Below are 17638 nucleotides of genomic sequence, written 5' to 3' on the forward strand. Positions count from 1 at the left end.
CAATTTCTCCAGCCAGAGGCCAAGGTTTTCTATGCAGCACAGTGCATTTGCATCCTGCAGCCTCACCATCTATGATTTACGATCTTCCACTCCGTTATCACTAATGCCCTTTCTGTTGGTCTTGCTATTATACGAGACTATATTTTTCCTTTATATATACTATAATACTATAATATTACTTTAAAACATTTCGTCCCTTTCCATTTAAAACATTTCTTCCTTATCCAGCACTTATAAACAGTGGGCGGGGAAGTCCTCCCTTGTGCCAGACAGGATGAAATGCTTTTTAAAAGAGACTGGCACCCACCAATTATTCTGATACAAATACAAGCAGTGCTTCTGAAAACCTCTCATTAGAAAGAAGGATTAGAAAGTCTGAGATGAAGAAATGGGAGAGAGCAAATTTCCTGCAGCGAGTGAGTATGAAGTGAGTATAAACTGAGCTGCTGGGTTTGTTTTGTTTTGTTTTGTTCTTTCCATTTTTCCCCAGGGAGGAACTTTTCCTCCTTCCCTTACACACACCAGCATGCACTTTCCTCATGACACTGCAGTTTGCTTTCGTTGCCTCTCTGACCCCTGTAACGGAGCCCTTGGCCGCACGTCCAGTCTCAGCCCAGTCCCAGGCTTCCCGCGCCTGCCGCGGAGCAGCAGGGCCGGGCACAGATGGGGGCTGGGAGAGGGGCCGCAGCTGCTCCGCAGAAGGTGCGGTACTGCTGGAGGCTGGAGCCGGGCCGAGGCCAGGCGGCTGTTTCATGGCAAGGAGTTATGGGGAAGGGAGGGCTGAAACAGGGAACTTGGCAAAACGGTGCTTTTCTCAGATGTCATCTTGCTTTCAAAGCAAAAATGCATTTTTGCTTTGTTCTTGCTCACATCAGTCTTCCTTTGTTAACTTCTGGAGCAGACAGTAACCAGGGCGTCTGCCTTCTGAAGGATCTGACTCATGGGATCATAAATATCAAAAACAAGGGTGGGGAAGATACAGTAATTAGTCATCTCAATTTTCTATTCCTATTTAATATTTCAAACTAAATCCGTTCAAGTTTTTGGTGGTGAAAGGCAGGTAATCTGCTTTCATTGCTATCTTCACTAGAGTTACTTCGGCTTTATGATAGCATATAGGAAGCATATTCTGCCTCCAGATTGCTTTCATGTGATCTTCACTACTTCTCTAGCAGCAGTGCTCATATTTGCCCCTCTTTTCATGCCATTTGTTTGCTTTGTTTCTATCTCCAATTTTCCATCCTTGCATGTTGCTATCATCTCAGCTGTAAGGAAAATTGTATGTTCATAGATGAGTCATTTGAAGCCTGAAGGCACAATTAGGTCATTTAGACCAGAGATTGCCAAAGACAAAGTGCAAAGATATGAGTTTGTAGTCCAGCCTTGCTAGAGCATTCCCATCCACTGGTGTCCAAAGACAGGGTGCAGCTGTGCAGCTGCCGGCCAACACAGGATAGCCACTAAAAAGTAACATACTCAGCTTGCTTGCTAGCATGGTTTTGGTTAGTGACAAAGTACAAAGCTAGGTGGTAACGCAGTGGCATAATCATGGTAATGGATAATAAGTACTAATATTAGTTGGGGCGGTAAAAATTAAATCCCGTACTGAACACTATTGCAATTCATTCCCTTAGAATGCAGAATGGGGGGGAAGCGGAAGAAAAACCACTGAGAATCTCTCAGTTTCAGAGATTTTCAGACTTTCACCCTTTTTTCAAGGACATCCTTTGTTTTATAGCTGATGAACAGTGCTGTTTTCTGGCTCGCTAGCCACAAGTACTGACTGCTCAAGCCAGCTGGGAGATTTTCTTCCTTGTTTCAGCCCTAGCTTGTTGCCTGCTCCCCTCCAGAACATCTGGATGCCTGGATGCTATGGGAGAGAGGGAGGAAAGGGAGGACAAGATGGAACAGCATAGTGCTATGTTGAGTATATTTCTTCCAAAGCCATAGAGCATGTCAAATTAGCCTTTTTTATTATACTCTGATATACTGTTGAATGTGATTAACCTGTTGCATAGTACATTTTTATAGAAGGTAGAAAACAGGTGCTTATTTTCAGCAAACTGCTAGGCAGCAACATACATGTGCGATCTATACTCCACACATTAGTTGGAAGGGTTTGTCCTGATATTTATTTTAATATAACAAAAGTGAGTTAGAAGTGCTGCAGGTTTTTTGCTTTACTTTGGTGTGTAAATAATTTCTTACAGTATCTGAAGTTAGAAAAACACAAAAAGAAAGTAAATTGTTTTGCTGTGATTGATTACTGATTTTCAGCTTAACTATCAAGAGCTTATTCTCAATTTTACTCTTAAAACTGTATGGCTCTTAACATTATTAGGATGGGATGTTCCTTTCTACTCTGGTAGATTCCCAGAGTGAGTGGTGGTGTTGCCACATCTGGGAACTAGGCAGGAGCATGAGAATCGTTTGACTACAGGAAAGAGTATTATTTTGGTCACAGGCAGGTATTTTTGAAATGGGAGGTTTGTCTTTTTTCTGTGCTATGAGACTTCAGAAGGATAGACTTTTAATCTGGGAATACAATCAACAAGTGAAATACTCTGAAATACAGCTGTACTAAAAATTGTGTCACCATTTTTCTCTTTTTATTCTTTCTCCCTCTCTGACTGTGAGCTCCACACTGTCCCAAAATGGCCTCTCCCTCTGTACAAGTCCTTAGGTGAGTAGTCTAAAGTGCCAGGCTCTCATATAGTGTTCATTTCCCTGTGAAATCATGGAGGAGGAGCAGATTTCTTGAACAGAAGGATGCTATAATCTCCTAATGCTTTAATTCTCTAGGTGTGCACCAAGCACAGCAGTATCACCATAGAGAATACTTCTAAGGCAAGTATAGGAGACAAAATTTTACAGCTCAGTAGGTTTTCAACATCTGATTGCCTATGCCAATGGTATCTAACTTGTACTCAAAGATCATTGATTGTCAGTAAAGCTATGTGAGTTCATTTATGCTGTAAATCCATATTATGTCTCATACTTAAAAGTTTCATAAATAGTGGGCTGCTACACAGCATTTTCCAAATTTTTTGCACTTACTTGATTCATTAGACCGACCTTGTTAAATCATTTAGTAGTAATAGCTGCCAAAATGATTCTTAGGACTATCTTAACTACATATTGATTTAATGTCTTAGTGTTTTTAAATAATGAGGTCTGTCTCCCAAGTGAAATTCTCTGGATATACCTTTTAACATTGTCATTTCCAGAATCTGCTGAGTAGCTTTCTAGGTAATCCTGAAAAGATGTATATATGCATGTGTTATGTTCTACTTCCTTTCAACCCTATTGCTTTCAAGGTTTATTAATGTTTAGTAACTAAACACTCTTGCTCCAGGTATTGCCAAAAGATGATCACTGAGCTCTGAGCGCAGTTGTTTTATAATGCACTGTAATGCTATGTAGCATCTTAGCATATAGACTTGGAACTATAAGCAGTAGTTTACCTGAGATGGAATTTGTCCTTGACCCTATCTTAACCCACATGTAGGATTACTGCTGGCATCTGAAAATATCCATCATCCATCTTAGCACCATGAGAAAACAAAGCACTAGGATGCTGCTCTAATAATCAGTGAAAGCAGATTTCTTTTTCTTTCTCTTTTGTGTGTGATAAGCAGAGGAGGAGACCACTAGTCTTGTACTCACTGTGGAAAGGATGCCTGAGTAACTGCCATGGGCTGTCAGGGGCTGCTTATTTCCAGTGCTCTTTAGAGAACTCCCCTTGCAGCTCTTAACTTGAACCAATTAGCACTTTGAAAGCATTCATTGTACCAGTACATCACTGTGTAACTCCTCGGAGATACTACATTTGCAAATAGGAAAGTCTCCCTTACTTAAAATAAGTTATCCAAGTATAGAACAGAATTCCCTAACTGCTCGTAAAGCAAGTTTTCATCACAGCTCTGCAAATCACTGCTGTAACTTATTAGTAGACTGTAAAAAAAAAAAAAAAAAAAAAAAAAAAAAAAAAGCTGGAATTTTGCTCTGATTAAATTCCTATTGCCACTGGTTACATATTTACTACTGGGAGTTCACTAATCTCTTATGTTTATAAAATTCTTACGTGTTTACAAAAAAAATCTTGTGTTGTGTTCAGCCAGTTTGAGGTGATGGTTACTTATTTATTCAAAAGCATATTTTTCTATATAAGATCTTCACTCCAAAACTGCAAATCCTGGAATGATTTTCAGGAGCATTCTCATTCTGTGCTAGAGAGCTGCTGCTGCCCTGTGTCTGGCAAAATTAGCATGTATTGCAATGATAACTCTCTGCAAATGCAAAACCAATCCCAGATTAGGTCTTAAGACTGTTGATCTAGCAACCTTGAATACTTATTTGGAGAAGTAGGTAGCTTCAAATGTTCTAGACATACCTACGTAAAAAGTGTGATGTGTATGTGTAAAAAAAAGCAATTTCTGTTTTTGTCAGATATTTAGTATAGGTGATTCTGGTATGGGATGGAGTTGGCAGCAGGAGAGATGGTTTCAGGTTAAGTATGCTTGAGTTGAGGGGCAGGGAGTTGTTTAACTTTTTTCAGTTCTGTTCCAAAAGTAGCTTAAATTTCTTTATTCACTGGAGACAAAATATTCAGGAAATGCCAAAACGATTTTGGAATGTAACCCCAATTTGCATGTAATTTATGAATCATAGAAGTACCATTTTTTCTCAGCTCTTCAGAGTTTTCTGATAGATTTTAAAATGTATGCAACTCATTCAAGATGAAAATTCCTAGGCCAGAAGACTAAGATGATAGTCTTCCCTTATGTCCTCGTTCCCTGAGCTGTAGAAAGGCTACCGCAACCTCTCTGACTAGAGTCATCCAGCTGAAGGATATGGAAGAAGGAGAACCAGTACAACTGTACCCTCCCACTTCCTAGTGAAAGTGTGGCTGGGAAATGCAGTTTTCTGCTACTTTGTGTTTCATGCTTCAGGTTTCCTGCCAGCACTTCCCATCTCTCTCCAACTTCTTACAAGTCATATATGTAAAAAGTTACTTTGTTGTATTTCAGGAGATACCTGGTAATGGCATTGATTTCGTGTTTATTCTGGAACACATTTGGCAGGACTGCAGCTATGGACTCTAAACCCAATATACTTCTGTTTGTGGCTGATGATCTTGGCATTGGAGATATAAGTTGCTATGGGAACAATACCATAAGGTAAAAGATCTCTCGGTACAATATATTTAACATTATAAAACATCTATCCTGGGTAATTAAACCTAGTTATAAAATAAGAAACATTCTTAATCTTTTAATCAAAGACTCTAGTGTTACGGTTACTGTTTTCTCTCCTTCTCATGCATGAATTTCTTCATTCTTTTTTGTATATAGTCTAGCCTTATGCTATCCACCCAGTGCTTTTCCAGAATCCCTAATCCACTTGCTCATTGCCTCCTCTGATACCCTCCAATCCTGACTCCTGTGGACTGAGCCATATGAGTCACTGCATGATGATGCTCCTTCAAAACTAGTGATTGCATTCCTTCAAAACTAAAAAGGCAAAGCTAGAGTGAATGGGCATTGGGAGCACTTCTTACACACCTCGACTGATGCCCTCCAAGAGGTGCTGCACCATTTTGTTGTGATTCTCTGGGTATTTGTCTGTAATGTGATGTCGATACGGTTGTGCAGAGCAATGGGTGTCTGGCACTCTGTTGTCCTCCACTGTTGGTGGTGAAGACAGGTTGAGAGGCCTGTTACACTTGTCATGATGTTGTATGTAGTCCATTCTTCTGGGAGAGCTAGGGTCCCATATAAGTGTAAATATGTAAAGGTATCACTGTATTATGAAATAAATAGCATGCATTATCAACATGAAACAAAAAAGTCTTAGTTCCAAGAGCTCTAGATTCCCAGGAAGATTCTCTGGCTCAATGAACTCTGAAATTCAGGGTGCAGATAGGCTGTTGAAAGCGACCTGTTGGAATTATTGGAATAGAGGAGTACCATCTCTTTTCTAGGTAAGTCTCTCCATTTCAGTTTTATTTTCAACCTGAACAGTGCCAACAATTTATAAGTTCCTTTTCAGGTTGCCAAATACACTCTATGGCTGTGTCCCAAGAATGGATTCTCCAGTGGCCACAGCCCACCAGTCCTGGAGCATGTACAGAGAAGAGCTTTTTGAGGAACTGTTCAAAATCTCTAGCTTTTCTTGACAGTCTGTTAAAATAAGTTTGATATTACCTTGCTTCTAATAACATGAAACTGTTGTTTAGGACCCCGAACATTGACCGTCTGGCTAGAGGAGGAGTGAAACTTACTCAGCACATTGCCACAGCTCCGCTCTGCACTCCAAGCAGAGCAGCTTTTCTCACTGGCAGATACTCCATCAGATCAGGTTGGGCCTGTTTTTAAATTACAGATTTCTATGCACAGTTCAGAGGCACTAAAATACACAATATGTATTGGAACAGAAGATAAATCAGCTATTCCTTGGCTTGCAATAGAAAATACTTTGCCAGTGGCTCAAACTTTAGGTAAATGACTTCCGAACGGGAACCACTGCCTCACCAGCTGACAGACCTTTAACCTTACTTTATAAGATGTGGGAGATGTGTATGATGCAAATAGATTAGTATGGAGAAATCCCAACAACATTAAGTAATATCTGTTACTTCCTTACTGCAACACAGCATGGTGCTAACTGTTGGAACTCCTCTTGGCAGTGATGGTTAGAGGCAAGGGGCTGAAACAAGGGTCCCAAAAGAAAAGGGCAAGTTCAGTGCCACCATAGTGCAGAAAGACACAAAACTCCACCGAAAATGAAACATGGGATCCATTCCACACCTATTTAGGCACCTTTTGGAGAACTTTATAGGTATCCTTCTCTCGCTAGGAGCTATATAGGAAACTTATATGCTTACTTTAGGAGAACTAAGTGCAAAATCAGTGAACAGGTGAACTGTGTCTCATCTAAACATGTCACTTCTGTAGTCATTACATCTCCGGCATGAGTCATGCTAATTTAATGTTGACTTCAACTTCCCTTTGACTTCCACAATTACAGCTTATACAGAGAAGACAGTCTACCCTTGTGGCTACGCCGAAAGTTTGAGATTTACACCTGCAGAGTAGGAATTCTATTTCAAATTCTTAGCAACAATGAAATCAAGCCTTTTTGTAAGACTTTAAAGATACATGGTGAGGAAATTTATTTCAAGCATATAACCCTTATTATTCTGAGTACATCATAGATTTTAATGTATTTATATTCAATACATCATTCTGAGATAGGGAAATGCAACTGTTATCTCTCATTTTAGATGAAGAACAGGGAGACTGAATTATCGCAGTTGTTCAGAAAGGCAGAAAATAAAACTTACTATATACTGTCACCACTGATTTATTCTCAATTTGATGGTAAAACTGGTGTCAAACGATATTTGTTTTAAAATACAACTCCTGACTACGTGAAGTACATAGATACAGTATTGATAATGTGATGTGACTGCCTTCAAGACATGCTTGGCTTTACATCTTACGAGGAGCTCCATTAGCTTCAGGTGAAGCACCTGAGTCAGAGGCTGACAAGAGCAGCCCAGAGTCTGCACGCACAGAGGGAAAGGCATGCACAGAATGACCTGGATTATTTTTGTCAGGGATGGCCTCCAGCAATTGGTACTGAGCGCTGCAGTGGAACGCAGGGTCAGGAGGGCTCCCTGCAAATGAAACAACCTTTGCCAGGCTGCTACAGAAACAAGGTTATACCACTGGACTGATAGGTAAGTGAAACTGTTTTATCATGCATTTGAAGAATGACCTAGTTATATGAAGGAAATCTGGGGGCTGTATTCACCCAAAATGGTCCATTACTCATAGATATGAATCCTCCAAAAGATGGAGGGGATAAAATACTCATATTTGCAGGAAGACTAAAAATTCTACACTTTAGACTTTATAACAATATTAAGGATGGTACAGGGCACCTGAAACAGGAGAGATTAAAAACTGACTCATGATTGTAATGAATGAGCATTTATTTTGCTTGGCCTAAAACTTTTCAATGTTTGGTCCACTCAGAGAATTTTGTTTTCTTGGTACAAACAAGAAAGTTTGTACCCACAGAGCAGAGCTTTGTGCTCATAAAGCATGAGTATCTCGCAGGTGAGGTTGAGTCTTGTGGCAGTTTCCTCAGATGAAGCTAAGCTGCAGAAGTGTCAAGGAAACACCACTCCAGTGCATCCTTCTGTCTGTAACCTGGATCAGACCTCAGGATCTTCAAGATCCATCATTCCTCTGTCAAATATCTTTAAAATCTACTAGCAAAGTGTCTTTCTTCCCTTCTATTCAGCTTTCATTACTGTTCAAGTGATAGAGGCTTCTGCAAAGAACCCCTTCATGTGAATTGACTAAGTAGAGTCAACACTAGCTTCCTTAAAACCAGTGTTTGGGCCAGATGTGCCAAATCCATTGCCATCTCCGGTGTTAGGAAACAAACATGGCTATGTTGAATCAAGAGCTAATTAAGTGCAGTCTTCCTGACTGAACCTATAATTACATTGAGATTACCTACCGCAACAAACCTTGGGGTCCTCTGATCCAGCAGGTTTTCCAAGCAGACAACAGCTTTTGTCTGCTCACTCAATTTGGTGGACAAGGCAGGAGTAGAGTGAAAGGCTGGTTTACACCTTTTTGTCTCTTTCATATGGAGTAGAGACATGCTTGGGAAATCATCTTCCTGAGCCTGGTGATTAAGATATTTGTTAATATTGGCCAAAAATTGACTGGATCTTCTGGTAAGTTTGTAATATTATGTTAATGATTATTAATGAAATTGCAAATCAAGCACTTGAAAGTTAGAAAGGGACTATATTAAAGAAGTCTGCAAATTAGAGTGCCTTCAATCCTCTAACTGAAGGCCAATGAAACCCCATCCTTATGTGATCCTCATCACTACCTGAGCATCTTGCGAATTTTTCTGTTTATTGCAAGGCAATTGAGGAATCATACATTATGCTATGACATTCACCTGATCGGGCATTGAATTTAACCGTCATCCTTGTGCAGTGGGGGAGTGCTTTGATACCCTTTATCCAAAACATTTTTACCTAATTCCTAAACGGTTGCTCACGGTGTTACCTTGGCTCCTTTTGAGTTGTCTACATTAATGTTCTAATTTCTTTCATGCTTTAAAACCTTCAGGGAAGTGGCATCAAGGTGTAAACTGTGAATCCTTCGATGATCACTGCCACCATCCTCTAAACCATGGGTTTGACTACTTCTATGGCATGCCTTTCACACTTCTAAACAACTGTCAGGAAAACAAACCTCCAGAGCTGGATGCAGCCCTTCAAGCTAAGCTTTGGCTTTACAGTCAGATAATTGCCCTTGCTGTGTTCACTCTCACTGCTGGAAAACTGACTGGTTTGATTTCCATCTGTTGGAAGATAATTGCCTGTTTTACTTTGGTGGGCTGCATTTTCTTCATTTCTTGGTACTCCAGTTATGGCTTTGTGCAGTATTGGAACTGTATCCTGATAAGGAATCATGATATCACTGAGCAGCCAATGAGGCTGGAAAGGACTGCTTCTCTCATGCTGAAGGAGGCAGTGTCATTTATCGAAAGGTAACTGATTGTCTGTAGTTTTCTTTAAAGGGAGCAGAGTGCTCTGGGCTCTTGCAATAGAGTATTTTCTCCAGAAACTAGAGCTGTGTCTTGATAACTGCTTTGAAACTCATACCAAAGTTCTCTATTTAGAAACCCAATTCATTCACACTTCAGTTGCAACTGTCTTGAATCTGAACTTAAAGCAAATGAGATGGATTTTAACCAAGTGATACATGATTAGGAAACTGCTTCAACTCACCATATGCTGTAATCTGTAAATAATACATTTGCTCCAAGATTAACCAGCTAAATTAAACATTTCACTCTACAAGCTTCATTTGTGCTGTTTCTCATAAACCCTATAAAAAACCTAGATAGACCGCTGCACGTTACACAATTATTCCTGCTAAAAATCAAAAAAACGCTTGAAGATCATTTTCACGGCATTCAAACACTTGAGAAGAAAGCTGAGTTAAGATGGTCCATGTTCTAGCCTCAGGTTCCTCTTCTGCCTGCACAGCCTTGGGTAATTATTTCTGCATATCAGTTCTGTCTCTAAAACAGGAAAGTAACTTCTTTTCTTCAAGACTGTGGAAACAAATATGCTGAAAACTGTAAGTGACCCCCTTAGAAAATCTGTATAAATATTAAATATGAGATTGCATCCAGTTGCATTTAATTAAAAAGGCATCAGAGTAGTGCATTTAATTCACTTAAGCACTCTGTACATGCTATGCCTGTCCACACATTGGAATTTTAAAATAATCAGTCTGACTGAGCATGTTCTTTCTTTCCTATGTTTAATGCAGTAAGAAAACTGCTAACCATGATCAATGGAGATATGTTGGATGTGGGTACAGTCTAGACCCAATGTGTGTGTCTGTGCATGAATGAATATAATTTTTTTTTTAATATTCCAAGTGTACAACTTTTTTTCTTAAAGAAACAGGCACAGACCATTCCTTCTTTTCATTTCCTTTCTACATGTTCATACCCCACTTTTCACTATGGCAAAATTTCTGAGGAAGAGCAGACATGGTTTATATGGAGACAACATAGAAGAAATGGACTGTATGGTGGGTACATATTTGTCATGAAAGATTTGTTTCAGATGTATACTTGTGTATTTTAAAGCAGGAGAAAGTAAAAGCCAAGGTATCTGAAGAAGTCTAAACTATTAAAAACTTCTAGTGCATGGCAAAAGATTATTTTTTAAAACATTATAAATGTCTTGAGCTTTGTATTTGCTTAATAGGAACCTTGCTGTATCTTTTCTTAAATTTAAGGCAAAATTCTGGATTCTCTTGAAAAGGAAGGTTTGAAAAATAATACATTCACATACTTTGCCTCTGACCATGGAGGACAGTTGGAGGCTCAGGATGGATCTGCTCAGCTAGGTGGCTGGAATGGTATCTATAAAGGTAGGAAATACAGTATAACTTTATGTGAAGATTAGCAACAGATATATAATGATTTTGCCTTGCTCAAGCCATCAAGGATAGAATGAGTTGCATTGTTTTCTAGATGAAATACAGGTGTCATGCAGAGGTGCTTTAATCTTTAAGTCACCTTTCCTTTCAGTAAGATGCAAGCATTATTACTTATCTCCATGATGAAGGTGTTTTATAGTTTGATACCTCTAAGACATTTATTTTTCTCAATGAAAGCCACAGAAAAAAGTGCAAGTTCCTGGCATTTATTTAGTTGATACATATATATTTTTTTTCTTCTCTTCACAATAGGACTTCTTCCTGATTTGCTTGTTTCTTTTTCTCATTATGTTCCAGAAATCTTACCTGCCCAGCTAATCAGTATGGAATAGAGTAAGGGCACATTGTGCCATGACGTGCAACAACAACTTAGTCCCTGTATGTCTTCATACTCTACCCAAAAACAGTGATTGGCATAAAGTTCAAATGCCATTTACATTGGCCTTGGTGGTCAAAGAGGACCTTACCCTTTACTTCTTGCATCTCCCTTCGACTGTGACACACATTTCAGCCTGGTGTGTAGTGCAGTGACATTTTCATGCCAAGAGAATATGTCTCTATTTCATGCCAAGAAAGTATGAATCCTCCCACCCACCCTGACAGCCCTGCCTGGTCAGACCACCTCATCCTGTGACCTGACATGAAGCTGTGACAAGAGACGCTTGGGGAGGATTCATGTCTCAGGCCCTGTTATCACCGGTGAACCATCCATTTCTTGCACAGCTTCTGATGTTTTAATTTTCCTAAATCGGGCTTCCTCCAATTTAAATGCACTTGAACTACACCCCAGTGCACAGCGGAAGTCAAAGACTTGGAATTTTGGCTTCCAGAAGGCAGATGCTATGCACTGCTGAGCGAAGGAGGTTGTTGGCCCTTATGAAAGGGAAAGGTTTTCACTTAGTACATTGGTCCTCTTCATTTCATATTTCCTGTCTTTACATGAGAAGTTGCTTCTTTTCTCTTTCTGGATGACAAGATGGATACATCAGCCTGATGGGATCTAGCAAGGACAATATTTTTGCCATGTTGAACACCTGAATTAGAGCTGGTTTCTGCATTGAGAGTAAGATAAATAGTCTTCATGCACCTCATATCAAGATGCTTTATTAGGCTAGTTTCTATTCGTAACAAGTTGGGAAAATGCATTTCCTTGCCCTTTGAAGTAAGGGGTGTATGATGTGATTTCATAGGTTCAAATTTTTGCTTCCAAGTTTGGAGATGTTGCATTAAGCACTGAGAAAGTCAGGTCCAAATCTCAATTTCAAAAATGGAGGAGATGCATAAGACATAGGAAAATGCAAATGTTAAGCATATATATTTTGAAGGGAAACCATGGCTAGAAAGAGAAGCAATAAAATTTTGAAGGTGTTTATTAAAACAGGATAATAGTTCCTAAATCTTGGTTATGTTTAAAGAGAGTATCAAGTATTTCTCCAGTCTTGTGAGTTCTTCCAGTTTGCAGTAACCCCTCTTCTCTTTTGCTGTGAAGCTGTTCAATAATACAGGTGAATGCAGGCAGGCCACAAAATGGAAGGTAACAGATGTAAGTTGTTTTATTGTTGAGGAGTACATGATTTTCAAAGGAAGATTTGCTATTCCTACCATCTTCCTAGATTGCATTTCAGCCTGTCTGAAGTATGTGAAATCCAGTGCAAAGAGTCAAATCTGGATAAGCAGAGTATTACTGTGTTTTTTCTGTACATTCAAACATAACAAACCAGTGAATAGGTTTGTATTTAATTCCGTGATTGCCTTGGAACTGCTATATGTTGGTTTATTCCACTGCAGGTGGAAAAGGTATGGGAGGCTGGGAAGGAGGGATCCGTGTGCCGGGAGTATTTAGATGGCCAGGAGTGTTACCTGCAGGCATAGTTATCGATGAACCTACAAGTCTTATGGACATTTATGCCACCATAGTTCATCTGGCTGGAGGTATATTACCTCAGGACAGGTATGGAGACAAGAAAACATACTCACTCTGTCATCTGCTGTGATGTCAATGATTGTTATTTTGTGTATGCTTTTATGATGAGGTCGGTATTAAAAACAGTGGGTTTTGCAGTATTAAAAACAGTGGGTTTTGCTGACCTGTTGCAGTGATGTGTGTGTTACAACACACAATAGGGAGATGAAGTAAGCTATAGATTTCATAGGTGCAGGAAAGATTCTGATATCTCAAAGTGTGTAAAAACATTTGCTGAGTGCTTGAACTAAAAAGAGCAGGCTACTGACCACTGGACACCATAAAGGTCCCTGACTGCAGAAAATTCCTATGGCAGGTATAGTGATAAGGGAGGGAACAGAAATACAGGTAGGAAATTCAAGAGTGCTTTTCCCTTAACTGTTTTTCTTCTCACCACCCTTCCCAATCCAGTCTAATGGAGGAAAAAATACATGCCATGTGTGATTGAAGGACTAGTTGCGATGTCTTGAAAAGACAACATTTTTGACTTTGTCATTTTATTGCCATTTCTAGTGCTGTGAAATCAGGAACCATTGCCTCTTGTAGGCTTTCAAAATATGTGTGCGAATCATTTAAAGAAAAGCTATAGAAAGATAATCTCTTTTGGTTTTGTTCAAATTTTTTTTCAACAGGAAGAAAAAAGTAAACTTGGTGATTTCAGCCTGAAGCACTTCAGCTTTTAATATTTAATCACCATGAAGAGGAGATGGCCAGATGAGTATGTCACTCAGTGTATATGTAGGTCACGTGGGTCAAACACACTGACCTCTTTCCAGGACACCTGAACCCACATCTCCAACTGCATCTTCCAGGCTGTGATTATTCTATCTTTAGATGAAACTGTTTGAGGTTTTTGCTTGCTTAATATTTGCTGTAGTTGAGACTGAAACCTTCACACTGAGACTAACATAAAGTGAGATGTTTTCAACAGAAGAGTATGACAGGATAGCTAACTGCCCCAAGGTCACTGAGTTTCTTAGGAAGCTTATCATCCTTGGATGATCCCACAAATATTCCTCAGCCTCAATCCTAATGTATCTAAGATTTTAGTGAACTCTGACAGATATGCCCACAGGTGCTTACATGACCAGAGTAGTTCTTGAATTATGGAAATTTCCAAATTCCTCCTAAAGTCATTAAACCTATCCTTGTTCAAGAGTTTTCATGAAGCTGCTTTGAAAATTGCTGTATTGAAACAATTTTGAGATCAGCAATGACTTCTTTAATAAAGGACTTTTTTTCCTGTTGATCAAACTCTAAATATAGATTGTTTGCATATTGCTAAATGGAATGAGTTGACACTACTGTTTTTTTTTTTTTTTTTTTAATAGCATTTTGCCTAGGGATTTAAAATATTAACTTGACATGCTGATGTATGGCCAAATTACTATGTAAACTCTCTAGCACTCTCTAGCACAACCAATGCAAGGACAGTGATAAGTATGCAGCTCATTCTGTCAGGTTTGCCCCCATTTGAATACCCTTCTCCCCATCACATTAGAGTAATCGATGGACGGAACTTGATGCCTTTACTGCAAGGAAGAGTTCAACAGTCAGAGCACAAGTTCCTGTTTCACTACTGTGGGTCCTACTTGCATGCAGTGCGGTGGCACCAAAAGGACAGTGAGTATAAATGTTTGTTTCATGCTAACTGCAAAACCTAATAAGCATTCTTCCTCTTGATAGCCATCTTCCTAGCTGATAAATTTCTTGTATGATGGATGTTTATCAATACTGACCTCTGATATTCTTGAAATTATTATGCATGACATATCAATGACTCTGGCCAGCTGGAGGTGTCTCACAGGACAGAAATATTTATAACTAATATACAAGAAATGGGTTATAGGAGGTGCAGTGAGAACACAGACTATCTAGCATTATAGTACATGGGTCTTGTTGTTTTCTTCATATTTCTAATGTTTGCCATCTTCAAAATCAGTACTGAGTGTAGAGAACCTGATTTCTGATGAGTGTGGGTGAGAGAAGTAGTGAGGAGAGGAGGCGTCCTTCGTAAATAGCTGTATTGCTATTGCTTGAAGACACTTTCCATTTTCCTCTATTGTCTTCTACTTGTTCCATAACATTTCTTTCCTGCCAGGTGGATCCATCTGGAAGGCTCATTATGTGACCCCAGTCTTTCGTCCACCTGGGGCTGGAGCTTGTTATGACAGAGGATTTTGCCCATGCTTTGGGGAAGGTGTGACATATCATGACCCTCCCTTGCTGTTTGATCTCTCACAAGACCCTTCTGAAGCCAAACCTCTAGCAGCTAACACTGAGCCCCTCTTTGACATTGTAATAATGAAGATTGGAAGAGCCATTGAAGAGCATCGCAGGACACTGACTCCTGTCCCGGAGCAGCTCTCCTTCTACCACATTATGTGGAAGCCGTGGCTGCAGCCATGCTGTGGGACATTCCCATTCTGCTGGTGTGATAAAGCAGGTGACAGCATACACAGTTTGTGAGATGGATGCCTACTAATACGTTCTGTGGCTCTGAGCTCTCTGCTGACAAAGCTTTATGTTGTGGCCCAATAAAATATTTTTTGTCTTGGAAGCAAAGTACATGAAAATAAAGAAAAGGAATGTTGAACAGAGACTTTTTCCTTTTCCCTTCACAAGTAGGCAAAGGTCTAAGAGGAAAAGGGCCTGAAAAGAGAACAGTTTTTCAGATTTGCACCTAAGGGACAACTGTACAGGTATATTCCTAAACTGTGTCTAATTTATGCCCACTCAGGGAAGACAACTGGAAAACTCTGCAGAGAGCATAGTGTATGGTGGTAAGGAGGCAGCCAGTAAGAAATATTAGACTTCTGTATAACCCTGGATGTTTACATATGGGCCCCCCAAGTCATGGTCATACTCTAGCCAGCATAGGAGTTTGAGTCATTATTACTTCCTCTTCTTCTTTCTCTGTCTCTGCAAAAATACTGTTAAATTCTGTTGGTCTACTAATATAAAAATACTGCTGTATAAAGTACACTTAAACACATGAGACAGTGAATCTGATTTAGTGAAGGATATTCTTCAAGTTGTAAAGAGCTTTTGGAACAGATCTGTGGCTTTAGCTGAGTAACAATAACATATCACAGATAGTATAAAGTACAAAATGTTGGAGTCCAAAATAACTCTACAACAGTTATAACAAGGAGATAAATGTTTTACTTCTCAGAATGAGGTCCTATTGTATACTACTTTGGTGGATAACAAATTTACTGAATAAAAGATGCCAGTAAAAATGTTTTGGATAAATAACTTACACTATTTCAAAGTCAGTTCTAGAAAAATAAGGTTCACTTGAGATAGTCATTGGAATTAATCTGTAAAAATATTTAGTAGCAGGATACTTAATTTTAAACTGTTTACAAGCCACCACTTGGAAAAAGGAATCTTGACAACATGAGTTCCAAAAATTAGTGGTGTAACCTTAGCCAGATTTTTCTAAGGTGATGTGTGACTTTCTGCTTACACTGAAATTCACAGTGAAGTTACGGAGATTTTAGTACCTTGATCTGTACTAAGGACTGTTTTCTGCAGAGGATAGATGGAGTCAGAGGTTTTTATAAGCATGCTGGTAAAACTTTGTAGAGAAATTGGGGTTTGGAAAAGTAAATGGAAACTGATTATTGATATTGATAGCTTCCCCTCCACCCCCTAGGAGTGCTCCTGCAAACATTTTACTTGCTCTGCCAGTTCAGAAGTTCCCTCAGAAACCTTCTCACATGTAAGAAGGAACATCTGAATGCCAATATTTGCTTTTAGAAGTCAGATACGTGAGAATAGCCAAATAGAGAATGGCAGCATAGAACACGCCATGAATCAAAATTATGTGGTTGCTGGCAGAGAATTTATCTGTAGGCAGCAGCAAGTAAACAGCTTCCTGTGGTTAGGCACAGTCAAAAACAGGTTATTTTAAGGGAAGGAAATACCACAGGGCTCAAAATGCAGAGAGAAAATAATCTCCTTTCTGCTTTATCACCAAGCTGTAACTCTAATAAAAGATCTTGGTTGAAAGCTTAGTTCTACTGAAGTCAATAACTAATCAGAGCTGTTACCTCTGTATTGGGTGACTAACACAGTGGTGAGTAACAGGATGCAAAGTTCGTACTAGCAGAATGCCCCCTCCACTTCCAAATCCTTAGTTCTATTATCAGGGAAAAACTTAAGGTGTTTTTTTTTAAGGCAGTCCAGCAACAGCATGGGCACATCTTCAGCAGTGATCACATGGTGAGAATGATGGAAACAGTGTAGAAAAGCTAAAAGACTTCAGTTATAACTGGGACTGAAGACAGATGTAGATTAATATTTACAGTATTAGCAACTTTTAAAGAATCACCTTTCCCAAAGCATGACGTAATTTTCAAGAAACTAGCTTTGCATGGGAAATATCACAAACATGTTATGTAATCATACCAAATAAGTATTATAATCAAATAGGCACCGGTAAAAGTAGACAAATTTGACAATTTGTCTCATATAAAAATAACCAAATGTGAGCAAAGTGATCAACCAAGCCAAATGTAAACTACGTGAGCAATGTCATCAACAAATCAAACCATGCTTTTCCCTCCAGCCCTTTTATACAAATCTCATAGTTTAAGCTGCTACATCT

General features: G+C 39.3%; 1 pseudogene; it reads left to right on the top strand.

The window, feature by feature from the left end:
* Positions 1 to 246: 246 nt before the first annotated feature.
* Positions 247 to 15619, top strand: LOC112984475 (arylsulfatase D-like; annotated as a pseudogene).
* The last annotated feature ends 2019 nt before the right edge of the window (positions 15620 to 17638 follow it).

The sequence above is a fragment of the Dromaius novaehollandiae genome, chromosome 1 (assembly GCF_036370855.1).
Source record: "Dromaius novaehollandiae isolate bDroNov1 chromosome 1, bDroNov1.hap1, whole genome shotgun sequence".
NCBI lineage: Eukaryota > Metazoa > Chordata > Aves > Casuariiformes > Dromaiidae > Dromaius > Dromaius novaehollandiae.